Source organism: Procambarus clarkii, chromosome 17, assembly GCF_040958095.1.
Source record: "Procambarus clarkii isolate CNS0578487 chromosome 17, FALCON_Pclarkii_2.0, whole genome shotgun sequence".
Classification (NCBI taxonomy): domain Eukaryota; kingdom Metazoa; phylum Arthropoda; class Malacostraca; order Decapoda; family Cambaridae; genus Procambarus; species Procambarus clarkii.
Genome location: NC_091166.1, coordinates 6,143,238 through 6,158,057, shown reverse-complemented (window position 1 = coordinate 6,158,057; position 14,820 = coordinate 6,143,238).

The following is a 14,820-nucleotide window of genomic DNA, read 5'->3' as shown; positions in this document are numbered from 1 at the left end:
ACTGACCACAGGTCATAATGGGCTGGGAGTGACCACCGGTGATAATGATACCTGGTACCTGGTTGATGGGGTTCTGGGAGTTCTTCTACTCCCCAAGCCCGGCCTGAGGCCAGGCTTGACTTGTGAGAGTTTGGTCCACCAGGCTGTTGCTTGAAGCAGCCCGCCGGGCCACGTACCCACCACAGCCCGGCTGATCCGGAACTTCTCTTAGAAAACCATCCAGTTTTCTCTTGAAGATGTCCACAGTTGTTCCGGCAATATTTCTTATAGTTGCTGGGAGGACGTTGAACAACCGTGGACCTCTGATGTTTATACAGTGCTCTCTGATTGTGCCTATGGCACATCTGCTCTTCACTGGTTCAATCTTGCATTTTCTTCCATATCGTTCACTCCAGTGCGTTGTTATTTTACTGTGTAGATTTGGGACCTGACCCTCCAATATTTTCCATGTGTATATTATTTGGTATCTCTCTCGTCTCCTTTCTAGAGAATACATTTGGAGAGCTTTGAGACGATCCCAATAATTTAGGTGTTTTATCTCGTCTATGCGTGCCGTATATGTTCTCTGTATTCCTTCTATTTCAGCAATCTCTCCTGCTCTAAAGGGGGAAGTGAGTACTGAGCAGTACTCGAGACGGGACAACACAAGTGACTTGAAGAGTACAACCATTGTGATGGGATCCCTGGATTTGAAAGTTCTCGTAATCCATCCGATCATTTTTCTGGCTGACGCGATATTTGCTTGGTTATGCTCCCTAAATGTTAGATCGTCGGACATCATTATTCCCAAATCCTTGACATGATGTTTTTCTACTATGGGAAGGTTCGATTGTGTTTTGTACCCTGTATTATGTTTCAGATCCTCATTTTTGCCGTACCTGAGTACCTGAAATTTATCACTGTTAAACATCATGTTATTTTCTGTTGCCCAATCGAAAACTTTGTTGACATCTGCTTGTAGTTTTTCAATGTCTTCAGCAGAGGTAATTTTCATGCTGATTTTTGTGTCATCTGCAAAGGACGACACGAAGCTGTGACGTGTATTTTTGTCTATATCAGATATGAGAATAAGGAACAGTAGCGGTGCAAGGACTGTACCTTGAGGTACAGAGCTTTTAACGTCGCTTGGACTCAATTTTATCTGATTGACTGTTACTCTTTGTGTTCTGTTCGACAGGAAATTGAGTATCCAGCGTCCTACTTTTCCAGTTATTCCCATTGACCTCATTTTGTGAGCTATCACCCCATGGTCACATTTGTCGAACGCCTTTGCAAAGTCTGTGTATACAACATCTACATTTTGCTTTTCTTCTAGGGCTTCTGTGATTTTGTCATAGTGGTTGAGTAACTGTGACAGACATGATCTTCCCGCTCTAAATCCATGTTGTCCTGGATTGTGCAATTCATTGTTTTCCATAAAACTAGAAATTTGATTCCTAATTACTCTTTCAAACACTTTTATTATGTGTGATGTTAGTGCAACTGGCCTATAATTTTTTGCCAAGGCTTTTTTTGCCAAGGCAATGGGGCTGACACTGACCACAGGTGATAATGGGGCTGACACTGACCACAGGTGATAATGGGGCTGACACTGACCACAGGTGATAATGGGGCTGGAACTGACCACCGGTGATAATGGGGCTGACACTGACCACAGGTGATAATGGGGCTGACACTGACCACAGGTGATAATGGGGCTGACAATGACCACAGGTGATAATGGGGCTGACACTGACCACAGGTGATAATGGGGCCGACACTGACCACGGGGAGCCGGTCGGCCGAGCGGACAGCACGCGGGACTTGTGATCCTGTGGTCCTGGGTTCGATCCCAGGCACCGGCGAGAAACAATGGGCAGAGTTTCTTTCACTGTATGCCCCTGTTACCTAGCAGTAAACTAGGTACCTGGGTGTTAGTCAGCTGTCACGGGCTGCTTCCTGGGGGTGGAGGCCAGATCGAGGACCGGGCCGCGGGGACACTAAAAAAAAAAAAAAAAAAAAAGCCCCGAAATCATCTAAAGATAACCTCAAGATAATGGGTCATAATGGGGCTGACACTGACCACAGGTGATAATGGGGCTGACACTAACCACAGGTCATAATGGGGCTGACACTGACCACAGGTGATAATGGGGCTGACACTAACCACAGGTCATAATGGGGCTGACACTGACCACAGGTGATAATGGGGCTGACACTCACCACAGGTGATAATGGGGCTGACACTATCCACAGGTGATACTGGGGCTGACACTGACCACAGGTGATAATGGGGCTGACACTGACCACAGGTGATAATGGGGCTGACACTAACCACAGGTCATAATGGGGTTGACACTGACCACAGGTGGTAATGGGGCTGACACTGACCACAGGTGATAATGGGGCTGGCACTGTCCACAGGTGATAATGGGGCTGACACTGACCACAGGTGATAATGGGGCTGACACTGACCACAGGTGATAATGGGGGTGACACTGACCACAGGTGATAATGGGGCTGACACTGTCCACAGGTTGAGGACCTCCGCAGGATGAGGGAACCCGTCAAGAGGCTGGTGGAGGCTGGCCGGGTGGTGGCCGTCCAGGAAGACCAAGATGGCCGCCGCTCCGCCAGGATAACTCTACAAGACGGACAGCTGTACCTCCACCCACTCCTGCGTCAGCCCACGCCCGCCCACGCCCACACCCTCCAGGTTACTTTATTACACCCACTAGTTTTACTGACATTACTGACTTACTGAGTTATGATAACTAATATGATAACATTTTGTTATACAGTTATCAGTATGATTTATTTAATTTTCTGCAGGAGAGTGAGGTTGTGGGCGTGCTGGAGCCCTCCTGCACCCTGGCGTTCCTTGACCTCGGGTGGGCGGGGTCAACAAGAGGGCGGGTCACCATCCAGCTGACCCCTGACACTCCGCTGGCCAGACAGTTTGTGTTGTTGTGTACGGGCCAGCGGGGCCACACCTACCGCAACACTAAACTGTTGCAGGTGTGGAACAAGGGTCAGCTGGGGGAGTGTGTGGTGGGCGGAGACTACAAGAGTAATGATGGTGAGGGAGGAGCCCCACTGCTGCCTGACCTCCAGGAGCAGTACCGGGAGTCAGCCCGGGCAGGAGCCGTGGGGGCCTTGGGTGGGCCGGGGGCTCCCAGGTGTGCCCAGTTCGTCATCACCACCAGGGACCGCCACGATGGTGTCCAGTGGTCATATGTCTTCGGTGATGTGGTGAGCGGCCTGGATGTGGTGAGGGCAGCAGTCAACCACAGTGATATTAGGGAGGTGACTGTGGTGGACTGTGGTGTTGTGCTGCCACTCTAGTTCACTGTACCACCACCATCATCACTGTGGTGTTGTGCTGCCACTCTAGTTCACTGTACCACCACAGCTGTGGTGTTGTGTTGGCACTATAGTTCACTGTACCATCACCATCACTACTGTGGTGTTGTGTTGCCACTATAGTTCACTGTACCATCACCATCACTACTGTGGTGTTGTGCTGCCACTCTAGTTCACTGTACCACCACTATCACTACTGTGGTGTTGTGCTGCCACTCTAGTTCACTGTACCACCACCATCACTACTGTGGTGTTGTGCTGCCACTCTACTTCACTGTACCATCACTTCTGTGGTGTTGTGCTGCCACTCTAGTTCACTGTACCATCATCACTCCTGCATCACCATGGACTGCGTGTTTTGATGCCAATGTAATTTAAGGACACGCCTTTATCACTGTATCATCATAACTTCACTATCGTTGGTATTTAACACTTTGGTATTTATACTTTGGTATCATATACCTGACAATCACGGCTGTATCACCATCAATGCTATATCTTCTCAGTACTGTAACCTATCATTGCTGTATCACTATAGCTTCACTATCACCTCTATATATCACCATCACTTCAGGCCCCACACTTGGGGGTCATATACTGACCATGTTGAGTATCAAATTGTTGGTGTCACCATATGACAGCTGTTGTCACTGTTATATCACCAACAGCTCACTATCACATAACACTGTCACTCTTACACCAACATCATTTCTCTTTCACCGCATTATCACCTCACATTGATATTTTTCCTCCTTACATTCACTGATATATCACTATCACTGCTACAGCACCACTACCTCGCCATCACTGCTATATATCCATCCTCGCCTGATATTACCATACTGGTCCATGGTCTGTTGTGATATTACCATACTGGTCCATGGTGTGTTGTGATATTACCATATTGGTCCATGGTGTGTTGTGATATTACCATATGGGTGTGAGGTGGTGTTATGACCACACATACACCAGTATGATCATACTGTAGCTGGTGTATGATGTGCTCAAACTGTATAGTGATGTCTTGGCTGATTAGCCTAGTGTCATGAATATTAATTTATGTAGTTATTCTTTTTTCGACAACACACTAGTATTAAATGTGTATTGCCAATGTATGCCACATATATCTATGTATATTATATATCTGTACCATAAGTCCTTGCCATGTATTTGTGGATATATATTAGAAGTGTAGTGAATAGCAGTAGCCTAATGTGATGTAGCTTGAAAAACATCCGTATATGCTTATATTATGGAATGCTACATAATGCTGTATAGGAAATATTATGTGAACTATGATGGAGAATTTGTAAATTTAGGTCTCGGATGTATTACTGTCATGTATACTGTGTAATTTCCCTTTCATTATTGTTCATTATATTGTCCTCTAACATTAAATTATATTTTAGCACTGGGAGATGTATACCACATAAACATGGTTTTGATACACATGTTTTATATATATACACTTTATATTGTATTCATGTATACTTATGTATAATGGCTGGCGGACAGACTTCTTGAAATCCTCCCTTAACCCCTCCTCCCCTCTCCCGCCAGTGTTACCATGTCTTGCCAATATGAATTCTTTGTTCACATATTTTTATATCATTATATAATCTTTAATGCACTGAATTATTATTGATATGCATTATTATGTAAGGTTGTGTATTATGGTCTTTATTTTGTTGATATATGAATTAGAAGTTCTTGATCGAGATATGTCTGTGTATGAGCTTGAGATATTTGAAAGAGAGGAGTCAGCTGACTCATAGAGGTGGATACAGTGTCGCTCCCGGCCAGCATGGCTCTGGGCGGTCACTCTTTGATTTTCTCAGTCGATTATTATTAACATCTTTATTGACAAAAATAATTACAATTTTGCCTAATCTGAGGATTTTGATAAAGTCTTATTAAAGTGAGGATAATGCTGGTATTCACTGTCACGCAGGACAGAGGGTCATACACAATAGGTCTAAACTGTAGGCTGAAGCACATATATATCATGGTTACAATCAATGTTTTAATGTATGGATATGTGAAAACAACTTTCTATTGTGCACTGCCACACAAGAGCAGGGATGGTTCATAAGTGATGCAGCTTAGAAGTAATATAAATAAAATTGTTCTTCATTCTTTAAAATGGACAAGCAAATTTTGGATAAATTGTTAGGATGTCGTCCAGAACACCTGAGTCAATAAAATAGTTACACAGTTGGTGGTACAAGAGGCCAGGAGGCCTGAAGTCCTTTACGGTTTCACATTCAACAATATAGTGTTCTAGTGAATGCATTAAAGGTTTATCACAGAATTTACAATCTGAGTATTCTGGTAGTGGCTCAGCCTCACTAACCTGCCAGATGTGTCTATAGCCAAGGCGAATTCGCGCAATGACTACATCACACTGCCTGGTTCGGTTACTGTGCTGACCATACAAATACCTATTATTACAAAACTTGTCATAACTTTTAATACTGCAGCTTTCAGGTCTCTGGGCATTTCTTAGTTCATCTAAATCTGAATTAATTTCTTTAATTTGTATGTTTCTAATAATTGCATTAGTTAGTCCAAAGTCATAATCAATGTTTTCTTTCCTGCAAGCCTCATTGGCCAATCGATCTACAAAGTCATGTTTTCCAACTCCAACATGGGATGGGATCCACACAAATTTTATACAAGAGTTATTATCATTGGCAAAAATTACATTCCGTTTAATATTACAAGCTACTTCCAACATACATTGTGATGGGTTATTTAAGGACTGCAGAGCACTTTTAGAGTCACAGAAAATAACTCCACCACCATTGAGCTTAAGGTATTCAGTGGCTAGATAAATGCCCAGTAGCTCGGTCTGTGTCGTGCTTGCCCAGTTGTTCAATCTCTATGTACTAGACATGATCATTTCATTCCACTTATATACTGCACATGCACAACCTGTTCTACCAGTGCCTAACTGCGCAGAGCCATCAGTAAAGGCATAGGATTCAGTGGGTTTGAGAATTTGAAGATGACTGTCAATAGCTTCTAATGTTATACATCTCAAAATGTCAGTGTTATACATTTGTTTTACACTGATGGGGGGTATAATGCCGAGAGACCTCCACATCTTTCCAAGGGGGAATATTGTGAACAGTTTTATCAGGGTTAAGAGACACATTCAGTTTCTGAAGATTATAGGCACAACAACTGAGCCACACTGTAGGGAGCTTTTTGCGGCGGATTGAGGGAACAGTCAGAATTGTTTAGAATGGATCTCAATTTAATTTGAATAGAGCTGGGGGACCATTATTTTTCAAAGTTTTGGCGCAAAACATAGTATTAAGTAGAACTATTCTTTCGTAAATTGAAGGGAAGTTTAGTTCCTTTCTCATGTTAACAATTCTGACAGTTCTAGGACAACCCAGGATGATGCGCATGGCATCATTCTGTACTACATCTAGACCTTGTAATTGTTTAGGAGAAAAATTAAGAAGGTGCAAGGCATAATAATCAAGAACAGATCGTGTAAAGGCAATATAAAAACTACGAGTATATTTTATGTTACTGAAAAATCCTTTGCCAACAAGAGTTCTCAGTCGAGCGCATGTGTTGTCGCTACGGCCCGGGTCTTGTGACCTTATTTGTGTCATTTGACTGTTAGGATATCTGTCATGTTGTAGTAATGTATACCATGGATCAATTCTACCATTGTGTATCCTTTATACCAGGTGATAGGTGCTGTTATATATATTAGTGAGGTGGGTACCTGAGGATCTTAAGTGATGCCATTGTGCTGTATATGATATTGATTCCTCATGCCTCATTTGTTAATGGTTCTGACACCACCACCACCCTGTATTGGCATTAGCAGCTTAATAGGCGCTAGTGTCCCACTGCGCCACGATAGAGCCTGGCGTCAGCTAGTGCTGATTGTATGCAGTTTTGAGACCTGTTGATGATCATGCCCAGCTTTGAGAAGCTGGATAAATCATTGAGTGTGAGTTTATAGATTGTATTATTTTTGTTATGTTCATTTATGTTAATACCCAGTAAACTGGAATATTTTTTGTTAGCCTTTCACTCCCCTAGACACTTATTGATATTTGGCCAGGCTATGTTTTCCATTGATGCTGTGTGTGTGTGTATATGTATATGTATATGTGTATATATATATATATATATATATATATATATATATATATATATATATATATATATATATATATATATATAATATATAATATATAATATATATTGGGAGTTCATAACCTCATATCATAACAGGTGGGGATAATTTCTTAGTTCTTTCTCACCCAACTTGGGAGTGTCAACAAGAATCACTGCTGTCGTTGCTGAGCAGCAATATGAGCCCAGAGGTCCACTTTGGATAGTCGTTGTCCCTGTGAGGCTTTGGGCACCCCCAGCTCCACTGGTTCCTCCCCTCAACTGTGAAGGAAAGAAAGCTCTGCTTCTGGCACTTCACTGATGCCAGTAACACCCAGAGAGTCACCTGGTGAGGCCTCACATCAACCATATGTGCACCAACCATACCAGATTGAAGAAATGCAATTTATTTATATACAAGTAGGTACATTTGGTTTATAAGAATACATAGCAATGATGTTTTTACATTCTTGTAAATCCTTGTAAATTAGAACAGAAAGCCACTCAAGAGAACAAGAACACTCCAAAATATTTATTTAAGAACATTTAATACAAATAAATGATGATGACCAATATTGATATTAACTGAGGCTGGACCCACAACCCCTCAGTGTACTCTCCTTGAACTCTCCTCAACACTCCCGTTACACCATGTCACAAACATGTTGTTAATTATCTTATCACACGTGACTGTCTCCTCTGTAACTGAGGTGAACCTTTGGTCAAAACTGTACATACAACTAATGTGCTCAATATCTTCACCACATAACCTTCACTTCCTGGCCAAAAATAGTTACCAATAAATCAACATATGGTCAAACCCTTCACATAATGTTCAACAATAAATGGGTACATTAACTTGCACATATATGTCTAATATTGGTAAGTCCGTTGATGATTGTTCATCAGTAACATTCCCTGAGGTAATTAAGATCAGCCATTCTCGACACCAAGACAAAAGAATATTACATGCATGGAAAGGTATGAGCAGTTGGTCATAGGAGACACTGCTAACGACCCGTTGTTGAGTGCCTTAAACACTCCAATGGGATGTTGGGGCAATGTTTACACTGATGCATCTGGCAGCGTGGCGCCTCCCTTGCTGGCTGAGACCCAGTAACAGTCTGGGCTTCACACTGTCCTCCAAATATATCAACCCAGCCTCTTGTTTACACACTGCTTTTGTAACTGTGTGCACCTGTGTACTGCTGTGTAACTATGTGCACCTGTGTACTGCTGTGGGAGTGGACGGGGTTAGAGGGAAAGACCCGGCTTAAAAAAGGTGAAACGTATAAGAGTCAATATCTTCACTAGTCTATAATCACATCGCCATCATTCTAGTTCTCTTCACACAATGAGACTTTCCACCTGCAGAGTTCAGTATGGTCATCCCGTGCAATTGGTGTTTGCTAGAGATGAATTTATAATAATCTGACCCAATTAACACTCCTATATCTTTGATACGGTCAGATTTGTTTTATGGATCAGCTAATTTGACTCGCTGCTCTTTTAAATGTTTAATTGTGATCCCTAGACCTGGTACATGTAGGTCAGATGGGATTGTGTCCACGACTATAGAGAATACAGGTCTGAGGTAACCACCCAAGGGAATGTAGGGTTTGACCACGTTGTAGGGTTTAGGTCCACTGTTGGATAATAACCCAAGTATATTCAGGGTGACCTGCATCACTGGTTTGAATTCCATTTGTTCTGTCGCCCTCTGTGTGACAAAGGTTTTCTTGGAACCCTCATAAAACAGCCTAAGACTAGTAGTTTCCTTTTCCCCTGAGGCAGAGTTAACATGGCTGTTGGCAGGGTTGCAGCAGTGTTGGTTTGGGTCAGTATAACCCCTGTACTGCCTTCCACTTGACAGTCGTTGTCTGCTGCAGTAGTTTAGGGTTTAACGCCGGGTGACGATGGAGTTGGTCTCCTACCGTCACTCCTTCACATTCCTGCCCGTTGTTGACGTGAGGAGGCTTGGTGGGCTGCTGTCAGAGTGTGATGCTCCATGGGACAGCATTTCCTCTGTCCTTTAGTAGCCTTATGCTTCTAAAGGACATACCTCATTGTCCTTTCGTGAGAGGGGCTTAGTGGGCAGCAGTCATGGTATGATATTCCATGGGACAGTCCTCTGCCGTCTTCACTAATCATGTTGGATGCTATTTCTTCTTCCTCAGGTTTCGTTTTGCCTTCCCCCCCCCCCCCTCTTCTTCTTTCTAATTGTCATTTCCCGCCGATCTTTTGCATGGCTTCATTATTCTTTCGAACATCTTCTGTTTTGAAGCCCGGATGTTTGGGGAGGCACACTTTCACCCGTAGAACTGTGGTACCCGACGTTGCGAGGGAGGAGACGCTTTTATTGTCAATCCTCGCCTTCATTGCTGAACCCGATTTTGACGGACTGACGGTTCTTAAGGTGATGATTGCGGGGAGTATACTCATGATACTCATCCCCTGGGGGGGGGCATCTTGCCAGGTGTTCTATCTTCTAATTGTGGCTCCATGATGGGTATGGGGGTTTATTCGTAAATTAAATTAATACCTGCTCATTCCTATGCCACTGAATGATCCTCTTATAACTTCCCCAGGCTCGTGGCGTGGGCGACCAAGCCCCCGTGGCGGACTGTGTTGGAAGATTGGGCTCTTTAGCTCCCGCAACATTGGGCCCAGATCAAGCTACTCCTTTGATCCTATCGACTAACTCCCTCCGGTCCCCTCCCACCTCTGTGGTAGGGTTGAGCTCCACGACCCCAGGGATGACCACGTCAGCACCTTTTACCTCCCCCCTCTCCCCACTCTTACTGGGAGTGCTTCATCCCCCCCCCCCCCCCACAGCTGCACTCGCATGATTCCTGCCAGTGCTAATATGTTCCACACCTTGTTTGGCCCTGCTATGTGGACTAAATACTTTGATCTCAACCATCTGCATTCTACACGGTCTGATGATTTCTTCCTCCATAAACACCCCGCTGATTCAGTGGATACCTCTGTTTCTTTTAACCTCACCCGTACTGGTTCATGTGTCATTGCTGCTCCTTCTCAGGAAGCAGCTGCCCACTTAGCCATATTGTCCAGCATTGGGGAGACCCCTGTTAGGATCTCCAAAAATACCTGGTTAAATGTCAGTATTGGCACTGTTATCCGCCCGCACTATGTTGCGGCTGGTGTTAGGGACCTGAAAGACTGCCACGAGGATATTAAACATATCCTTGCAGCCCAAGGCCATTCTGTCCTCCAGGTTGATACGTTCACCCAAACCTTTCGTGGTCGTCACCAGCCTCTTCGCAACCATGCAAACCATGCTCTGAAACTCTCCCTGGACAGATGTAATAGGACCCATTATCACCACACCAGAAATAAATATCTGTTTGATATCCCCAGGATCAAACTTAATCTGTGTAAACACTCTATGCAAATAAAGGGACCTAGTCTATGGAACCCACTCCCTAGTGAATTGAAAAGCTGTCAAACTTTTGCGTCATTTAAAAACAAAACCAAAAAGTACCTAATTTCATCTTCGTAGTTTCCTACATTGAACTTTAAATTTGCTTTGTATCTAGTGTTAGCCAATCTCCCAATCTTTATGTACTTAACCCAAACAACCTTATCATTGTGTTCATTGCTGTCTTCTTTTATGTGCTAGCCATATGCTGTATTGTGCCTACTAATTTTTGTTAAATTACCATTCAAGCTGTCATTGCAGTCAATCTGAGCTACCTATGTGCCTTAATATGCCTACAATTTTCTCTCAATTTTTATTTTTTTTTTCTTGCTATGTAACTGTTATAATTTTTATAAATTTTGCAAGTATTTACCTACTTAAAATTTTCTTAGATTAAGGACCTGCCCGAAACGCTGCGCGTACTAATGGCTTTACAAGAGTGTAATTACTATGCTATGTATCCGCACAATCCCAATGTACCTTCTTGTATATATATAAATAAATAAATAAATAAATATATAAATTGTGAAGATCACTTTTGATAGTACCTTCCCTTCTGCTTTCTATAATTCTTGCTGATGCCAGATGCCAGATACTCCATTCAGGAGTACATTCCCTCTCCTAGACTTTACAATAGGTTATCTTGAGGTTATTTTGAGATGATTTCGAGGCTTAGCGTCCTCGCAGCCCAGTCCTCGACCAGGCCTCCTTATTGTTCCACACCCCCAGGAAGCAACCTGTAGCAGCTGTCTAACTCCCAGGTACCTATTTACTGCTAGGTAACAGGGGCATTAGGGTGAAAGAAACATTTTGCCCATTTGTCTCCTTCTATCTTCTATTCCAACTTCTACCCAGTTATTCATTCCTCAATCCTTGCCCGTTGGCAGGGTCGTTTGTCTTCTGTTACCGGTAAAATAAGTAAAGTAAAGTAAAGTAAATTTTATTCAGGAAAGTACATAAATAGTTGATTTACAAACATAATGTTGGATTTATAAATAGAGCTAGTACATACAGTACCTAAAGCCACTAGTACGCATAGCGTTTTGGGCAAGGTATGGGAAAAAAAACTTAGAATAAAACTTAATAGTAATTGGGATTTGGTATAAATTATGTTGAAAAAAGGAATAAAAAATACAAAAAAAGGGGTGGGGGGAACATGGCAGAAATCAGAAATTGTACAAGTTCGTGAACAAACAGCATTGTTTTAAAAAAAAATAGCACGACATGGGGTTGATATATAAGGGGTAAGGTAGGTTACATGGAGTTAATTAGGTAGTACTTGGTTTTACTCTTAAACTGGTTGAGAGAGGTACAGTCTTTGACATGATAGGGGAGGTCATTCCACGTTCTGGGTCCCTTGAATTGTAGAGCATTTCTAGTTTGGTTAAGTCGCACTCTTGGAATATCAAATAGGTATTTGTTTCTGATGTGATGCCCATGAGTTCTGTTACAACCTTCTAGGAAGCTTCTAAGGTCAGGATTGACATTGCAGTTCAGAGTTTTAAATATATTGAGTACACATGAGAGGATGTGCAGTGACTTAATATCTAACATATTTAAAGATTTGAGTAAGGGTACCGAGTGCTGCCTGGGGCCAGAGTTAGATATTGTTCTAATAGCAGCTTCTTGTTGAGTAATTAGAGGACGTAAATGATTTTGTGTAGTAGAACCCCAAGCACAAATACCATAGTTGAGATATGGATAGATGAGGGAGTAATAGAGAGTCACCAGGGCTGGGCGGGGTACATAATATCTGATATTAGAAAGAATGCCAACAGTTTTTGAAACTTTTTTTTAAATATTTAGAATGTGACCCTGGAAATTCAGCTTGTTGTCTATGAGAACACCTGTTACGAACCCGAATCCAGCGTCCGAGCACGGAGCAGTGATGACCGCGCCATCTGTGGGTCAGCTCCCGAAACCCCCTCCAAATGGACGACGACACCTGGTGAGGACGAAGTGTACCGGCCACAAGGGCCAGTTTCCAGTCCTGTTCAGCTCACAACACCGCCGCTGCTGACCTCTGGTGAGGTGGTGCTCAGACGACAACGCCATCTATGGAGTGGATACGTCGGGCGTTTGTGTCTGAGCCTGTAAGTGAGGTGCTTTAGTGTGTCTCTGTTATTGATGACGTGTCTGCTTACAGAGTCGACCTGGGACTGCTGTAAGGGAAGTTGAGTCAGTCTACCCAAGGCAGCCGTCCCCATACCAAGTGCTTTGCTGCAGCAGCTGTGAGTCACCTCCCGGAGGAACACTGTGGTGTTACCCTGCCAGTGAAGTGGCAGTTGAAGGATTGTCGTACCCGGGACCGACTGGTGGAGACGATTGACCACTGGGGTATTGTGGACAGGAGAGTGATCTGTGGTATCACACGAGGCTCCTGACTAGGGCGCTACCCTAGTATCGCTCGTGGAGTGGCCTGAACAGCGTTGCTGATCCGGAACCTGCCAGCAGTCTGCTGGACTTGTGGTTGACGGCCTCCACGGCGGTGCCCCCAGTGGAACTGTGTTTTGGCTGGCCTGTGGCCGGGGTAGACTCAGCTTCTCGAAGAATTCGTCGTGAGGCCACGAGAGCACCGAGGGCTTGACACCGAGAGGATCCAGAGTCTTCAGGAGAAGACGACCATGTAGATAATTCCCCTGTGCAGTGTTAATACCCCTCCCCCTGTGTAACTTTATATATATTATTTATTGGTGGCGGTTATTATATTATATTAAGTTTTTGCCTTTCTTTCCCTTCCCCTTTTAGTTTACTTGCGTTACGGATCACATCCCTTGAAAGCCACTACTGGCTTGGGGCCGGATACCCTTCCTCTAACAACATCAGAGTAAGAACCCAGTAGCGACCTGAGAGGGCCGTAACAACACCAAAGAATTTGCCATCTACTTTGCTACAAATTTGGATATTGTTTATCCCGAGATTAATTTGATTTGAGGATTTATTGCCAAACAAAATATAGAAAGTTTTGTCAATGTTGAGGGTGAGTTTGTTGGCAGTTAGCCAGAGATGGACTTTATTTAGTTCAGTATTCACTGTGACATTTAGAGTAAGAGGGTCAGGACTGGAGAAGATGAAGGTTGTGTCGTCAGCAAATAGAATTGGTTTGAGGTGTTGAGAGGCATTTGGAAGGTCATTAATGTAGATGAGAAAGAGGAGAGGGCCAAGTATGCTGCCCTGAGGAACACCAGTGTTGATGGGTAGGGCGGGAGAAATTGAATTATTCACAGAAACATACTGAAGCCTGTCAGTAAGGTAAGATTGAAGGTATTGAAGGAAGTGACCTCTGTCTCCATAATGATGTAATTTAAGAAGAAGGTTTTGGTGGTTGACAGTGTCAAAAGCCTTATGCAGGTCCACAAACAACCCAACAGGGAACTCATTTTTATCAAGAGCTGCATGTATCAAGTTTTATCAAGAGCTGCATGTATCAAGTTAAGTGCATCGTTAATACTTTTTTGGGGGGTCTGAAGCCATATTAACAAGAGCTAAGTATATTGTGTTTGGCTAGATAGGAGTAAAGCTGCTTGTAGATTAGTTTTCCAAATACTTTTGACAAGCTTGGCAGAATTGATATAGGTCTGAAGTTGTTGACATCAGTGAGATCACCACATTTATGGACTGGGGTTACTCTCGCTTTTTTTAGAATATCTGGAAAAGTTTGGAGTTCAAGTGACTTGTAGAGCAATGCCATGGCATGGGCTAAAGATCTGGAGTTTTTTTGTAGATTAGAGTTGGTATCTCAGCAAGGGCACTAGATTTGGTCTGAAGGGAAATGATTATGTCAGTAACATCAGTGGAATTAGCGGGCGTTAGGTACAGAGACTGTGGGTAGTTATCTGTAAGATAGTCCTGAACATCAGTACTGAAAGATGGAATATCATTTGCAAGGTTGA